Consider the following 6,741-nt stretch of genomic DNA (forward strand, 5'->3'; position numbering starts at 1 on the left):
TCTCGGTTCTGGCAGCCTTGATGCCTAGGTAGCATAAGAGGGCTTCCCGCCAGTTACCCGCTCATGACAGGCTGTAGACGCTCGAGTCAAGCCCCGGGGGTTGAAAAGAAGGTCGCCTTTTCCCCGTGTAGTCAGAGTGGCGCTGGCTACCACCCTCAAGCGTCAGATACACTTCTAGTAAATATAAATAACCCAGAAAGTGAAGCAGAACACAGTCGCCCAGATAGCCGAATTGGTAAGGCATTCGACATGTAATCGAAAGGCGTGGGTTCGGTCCCCACTCTGGGCGCGTGTTTTTCTTTCTTTCTTTCTTTCTTTCTTCTGTATATTAAAAAAAAGTTTACTTCATTACCCGTAGTGAAAAAGAAAAGAGCCTAACCACACCCCTATGCCTCCTTTGGCGTTGTAGACTGCTGTCCTATCTTTCTGTATTTTCCTCAACGAGCCCCTCATTTCCTTACTATATTATTCTGCAAAAGCCTAGCGAGGGTCTCGGTTCTGGCAGCCTTGATGCCTAGGTAGCATAAGAGGGCTTCCCGCCAGTTACCCGCTCATGACAGGCTGTAGACGCTCGAGTCAAGCCCCGGGGGTTGAAAAGAAGGTCCCCTTCTCCCCGTGTAGTCAGAGTGGCGCTGGCTACCACCCTCAAGCGTCAGATACACTTCTAGTAAATATAAATAACCCAGAAAGTGAAGGAGAACACAGTCGCCCAGATAGCAGAATTGGTAAGGCTTTCGACATGTAATCGAAAGGCGTGGGTTCGGTCCCCACTCTGGGCGCGTGTTTTTCTTTCTTTATTTCTTTCTTCTGTATATTAAAAAAAATGTTTACTTCATTAACCGTAGTGAAAAAGAAAAGAGCCTAACCCCACCCCTATGCCTGCTTTGGCGTTGTAGACTGCTGCCCTATCTTTCTGTATTTTCCTCAACGAGCCCCTCATTTCCTTACTATATTATTCTGCAAAAGCCTAGCGAGGGTCTCGGTTCTGGCAGCCTTGATGCCTAGGTAGCATAAGAGGGCTTCCCGCCAGTTACCCGCTCATGACAGGCTGTAGACGCTCGAGTCAAGCCCCGGGGGTTGAAAAGAAGGTCCCCTTCTCCCCGTGTAGTCTGAGTGGCGCTGGCTACCACCCTCAAGCGTCAGATACAGTTGTAGTTAATATAAATAGCCCAGAAAGTGAAGCAGAACACAGTCGCCCAGATAGCCGAATTGGTAAGGCATTCGACATGTAATCGAATGGCGTGGGTTCGGTCCCCACTCTGGGCGCGTGTTTTTCTTTCTTTCTTTCTTTCTTTCTTTCTTTCTTTCTTTCTTTCTTTCTTTCTTTCTTTCTTCTTTATATTAACAAAAATGTTTACTTCATTACCCGAAGTTAAAAAGAAAAGAGCCTAACCACACCCCTATGCCTCCTTTGGCGTTGTAAACTGCTGCCCTATCTTTCTGTATATATATATATATATATATATTTAGACAGAAAACAAGGGTTGGCAGTCAAGAAAACGTCGCCAAGCAAAGGGGAGGTTGTGGTGGGTCATAGAAGGAGAAGAAGATTTTTTTGAGCCGAAAATAAAGTGGCGAAAAAATGCCCGCCGGGTGGGATCCGAACCCACGACCTCCAGAATACCGGTCTGGTGCGATAACCACTACGCTACCGGCGGGGCTGTTTCCGCAGCCTATTCTCGGGTATTGATGTTGAGTAATGTTTGTTTCCTGCACTTGGGGGTGATAGCCAGCACCACACGGGCTACCTATATATATGCATATATATAAATGTAGTCTGGAACGATAAAAACTCACACGCAGCACGAAAAAATAAGTTTAGTAGCCACAGCGAAACGCAAGAAAGACGCAGAAAATAAAAATAGCTTTACTGACGTTTCAGGAAGATAACTTCTTTTCTTCAGAGTACAGAAGAAGTTGGTTAGAGAAATATTTATAGAGAAAATACGGCAAGGGCGAGGGCAGGGCAAGGGAAGGGAGAGTACGTACAATGGGACTATGGTTCGTGGGCAGCAAAAAAATGAGAGAAGGGGAAGAGGGAAGGGAAGAAAAAATAATAAAAAAGCACAAGAACCCACCGTCACGAGCAGTATGAACATGACAAAAACGAGCCAAACAAGAAAAAGAAACAACGAGAAAAAAATTAAAACAAAGTAATGCCCTTCCTCCCCCGTGACAACAGTGGCGAAAGAGGGGTCGAAACAAGATACGCTCATGATCGTGGTTGACATCGGCGAAAATATCAGTAACGAAGGACGAACAAGGTCTAGAGAGGATATTCCCATGCACACAAAGGGCGAACATCTGCCCATACACACCCGTTCTAAGAATAGGGGTCAGGTAATTGAAACATGAGAAATTTGGATTCTGTAGGTGGGAGGCAAGGGTCGCGCCCAAAAGCAGGACAGGCAGTTTCGACAGGAAATGAGTGTTAGAAAACTGCCATACGAAAAAGAAAGGGGAAATGAAAGCAATCACACACGCTCGCGTGCACAAATTCATTAAAAGGTGAGAGTGTCAAGGTAACAATGGTACCACAGCCTTTTTCACAGAACCTAATGCCCAGACTTGCTTGTCAAATTTGGTTTAGTGAAGCCATTAAACACGCGGTGCTAGCACGAAAATATAACCATCTAGGGGGATTCGCCAACTAAATATTGTCGAGGAAAAGAAATGAACAGGCATAACACTAGCCTCAGAAATGCCGCTGAAATTTTAATCGGAGGAAAGACACGTAAATTTGCCATATCTTTAATTTATTCCAAACGACGCTGACTTAAACTATAAATAATGTAGACTCACGAACATCGCGATCGTGAAGCGTTTTAAAAGAAGGTTCAAGAATCGGTGGCCTTCAATTGTTCAAAAAAAATGACCAGGAGTGTTAACATGCTTTGAAGGAGGCAAAGAACGGCAGGTCTTTGCATAAGAGCGGTACTTGTGAAACCTCAAACGAAAGGGTGTTTTAGTCTGGCCGATGTATTGTTTTGCGCAGAGGGTGCATTCCAGCAGGTATACGACGTTGGCGTAATCACAGTTAAAGTTCCATTTTACAAATAATATAATAGTTTGAAGCTGTGCTGGCGCGCTCTGTGTGGTGGTAATTTTTGCGTATACCTTACACCGTGATTTGTTACAGGGCGTTCAACCAGTAGTCGCTGGTCGGATGATGGTGCATCTGATGAGAACGTCGCCCAAATTTTTGCTGCGTCTATAAAGAACGCGTGGTGGCTTAGGCGTTCAGTTTAAAGAAGGATATTGTGATGTTTTTTAGTATGGATGTACCTTTCGAAGAAGAGGCCGAATGGGTCAAAACGAGGTTTATTTGTGGAATAGTGTTTGGAGCTTTTTTTCACAGAAGTGGTTAGATCGTGTAATCGCGTCATCGATCGGCTGCTCTGGGTGGTTTTGATTTGAGACCGCGGTTTTAGGTTCTCTGCAGTTAGAATCGAAATCCGCCTGGCTTGTGCAGATTCACCTGAAACGTGAGATTGGCTGTAAGGTATTCCAGCCTTGCAGTGCCTGACATGACTCCTGTGGAAGTGCAAATACAGGCGCATGTCCGTAGGTTTCTTATAGAGATTATTCTGAAGCCTGGCTAGAGAAACTGTGACAGTACAATCCAGGAAATGTATGCTGTGCATAGAGTAGGAATAAGAGAGGTAGATAGTAAGATGCGCAAAGTGAAAAGTCTTTATAAACGCGAGAAGTTTCATTTCACCATGCTGCCCTATCATGAATTTATCATCTATATGCCTCTTGTAGTACAGTGGCTTCAAAATGTTTGTTTCGAGGAAGTTTGACTCTAGACATCCCAATTAGATATTTGCGTAGTTGGCCCGATTTTGGTAGCCATTATCGTTCCGCTTACTTCCACGTAATTTACACCATCAAACTCAAAATTGTTAATTTCAAGAATAAGGTGAACGAAAGTTTCAAGGGTGAGAGAATCGATAGGTTTGTCACCCGCCGACCGCTCAAACGCACATTACACAGCGGTGATTACATCCGCATGGATAATGTTAGTGTATAGCCAAACGACATTCAGAGTAACAAGTAAACAGTTGTTAGGAATTTATCTCTTCATATTATCCGAGAGAAAATCATTTATATCTTTAATGAAGGATGTAAAGCTTGGGGAGGGGGCGGATGTCTCGAGTGAGAGAGTCGACGTAGCGCGAGAGGTTCTCGGTGCGAGTACCAATGCCAGAAACAATGGGACAACCTTGGTTGTTATTTTTAGGAATCTTAGGAAGGAGGTATAATCTACCTGCTACTGGGCTTAAGGGGATAAGTGAACGAGCAGTTGTTTCAGTTATTTCCTGCTTTTGAACAAGCTCATGGAGTTTATCTTTGAGAATTAGCTTATGATCATTAGTGGGATCACTAGGAAGTACTCTATAGAACGTAGATGTTGATATTTGTCTATAAGCTTCGTTGACATCGTCATCTTTGTCGAGGATCACGATGGCACCTCCTTTATAGGCCGGTTTGTTTACCATTTCGGAGCCGCCTGCGATTTTCTCCAGGGCTTTTCTTTCCTTGCTTGTGACGTTACGGCGGAAAGAGATTTGCTTTTGTTATGCTGCTCGTACATCGCAATGATCGGCTTTAATGTACATATCGAGGCATGTATCGCGCTTATTGCTAGGTAATGCAGTTCGGCCTTCGTCGCTTGGAGGACGGTCATGTAAGTACTCTCGCAGTCTCGTATTTCTAGCGAAGTTATCCAAGTCTTTCAAAAGTTGAAATTTATCGAAACCGCCTGTTGCCGTGCAAAAATTCAGACCTTTTGACAGGGTGCTCATTTGATCTGGTGGAAGGGTAATACTAGGGAGGTTCATCACATTTCCAGTGTGATTTTTGTTAGCGCTAATAGCCTGGGGAGAGCTGACAGAATGGGGATAAAAATTTGGGTTTGCGTTGGCAGACTCACTAGTACCGGCGATAATGTGAGCATATGAATTGTCAGTATTTGGCCAATTATTCGCGTTAAGGGACGATTTTCAGGTGCATTCCCACATAAATGACAGCCATTAGTCGTGGGGATAACTTTATTCTTACGGGTGTAGTCATCGCTAGGAATATTACCTCTGGAAAATTTACGGACTTTTTTTGGGGGATATGACGGATGCCTTTTTGGATTCGTAGCTACGACGAAAGCTTATTCTGTTTCGCTTAGCTCCTTACTAAGAATGTCTTCTTTCTGTCGGAGGGAATGGGACATAGTGTGGTAGTGATTTAGAATTATCTGCGTAATTGCAAGGGTGCGTTGTCTAGTACCTGTTTCCACTTCTTCATGCTTAATGGGGAGAGAGTTCGGGAGTCGCAAGTCTCAGCCTAACCCTCAAACCCATTTGTGAAAGTGCGGAAATGTTCAATTGGGAACGTACGCGTGTTTCAGTAATCTTTCTTATATAAGAACTGTTTTGACACTGGGTAGGAAGCTGCACTACCGGATTTTTTTAGTCGTAGTCAGTTTGTCGGCGCTGAAGACACTTTCTTCCGGAGGTTGTAGAGGGCATAGGCTGGCTTTGGGGCGTCCAGAGGCAGTTCAGATCCGCTGTAGGCGTTCTCCGGTGGCTCGTTTGTAGTTGAGGCTCCGGTGGCCGCTGTTGATCCCGAGGGCGGGCGTGGCAGGCTCTGGGCGCGGCGCACCCCTACAACATCCGCAAGAAAGTGTCCCCTGCGCCGACAAACTGACTAGGACTCAGAAAATTTGGTAATGCAGCCTCCTACCCAGTGTCAAAATAGTTCCTTAAATTAAGAAAGATTACTTTAAAAACGCATACATTCCCATTTTCACGTTTCCGCAATTTCACAGTATTTGTCTACCGAGGTAGCTCCAATGAGTTTGAGGGTTAGGCTGAGACCTGCAACTGCCTAAATCTTCGAATCCAAAATGAAGAAGTGGAAGCAGGTACTAGACAACGCATCCTTGCAATTAACGCAGATAATTCTAAATGACTACGAGACGATGTCCCATTCCGTCTACGAGAAGGAAGGACTTCTTAAAAAGGATGTAAGCGAAAGAGAATCAGGCCTCCTTCGCAGCTACGAATCCAAAAAGGCATGCGCCATATTCGAAACAAAATTTCCTAAATTTTCCGAGATAATATTCCTAGCGATCACTACACCATTAAGAATAAAAGTAGCTCCACTACTAATGGCTGTCCATTATCTGGGAATGCCCATAAAAATCGCCCATTTAACGCGAATAATTCGCCAAATTCAGCAGCTTACATTACCGCCGGTACGACTCAGTCTGCCAACACAAACCCAAATTTTTATCCCCATTCTGTCAGCTCTCCCAAGGCTCTCAACGCGAACAAAAATCTCACTGAAAATGTGATGAACATCTCTAGTATTACCCTGTCACCAGACTAGATAAGCGCCCTGTCAAACGGTCTGAATTGTATCACGGCAATTGGCGGTATCGATGAATTTCAACTTTTTAAGGCTTAGATAACTTTGGTAGAAATATGAGACTGCGAGAGTACTTCTGTTATGTTATTGGTGGCTAGAACAAGGGATTAACGTCCCACAAACGACGCAGGCACTTGAGAGACTCTATGATGATATAGACTGAGATGAACATTTATCATGACGAAACGAGCGAAGGACATGAAGTTACAGTTACTACGATATTGCGACACTTAAGGAAATCCTGAACAGAGAGTTATACCAGAAAAAAAAACTACCACGTTCAAGTTCACTTTCAACAGGAACCGGTAAGGAATC

The 6,741-nt window shown here is 44.3% G+C and overlaps 1 non-coding gene across 1 annotated transcript; it reads right to left on the reverse strand.

Moving 5' to 3' along the window:
* Window positions 1–1,585: 1,585 nt before the first annotated feature.
* Trnat-ggu (transfer RNA threonine (anticodon GGU)) lies at window positions 1,586–1,658 on the reverse strand. Its single transcript has one exon. It is a non-coding gene; the product is annotated as a tRNA-Thr (tRNA).
* Window positions 1,659–6,741: the final 5,083 nt, after the last annotated feature.

The sequence above is a fragment of the Haemaphysalis longicornis genome, unplaced genomic scaffold, assembly GCF_048455015.1.
Source record: "Haemaphysalis longicornis isolate Haplotype H1 unplaced genomic scaffold, Haemaphysalis longicornis Haplotype H1 scaffold_11, whole genome shotgun sequence".
Taxonomy (NCBI): Eukaryota; Metazoa; Arthropoda; class Arachnida; order Ixodida; family Ixodidae; genus Haemaphysalis; species Haemaphysalis longicornis.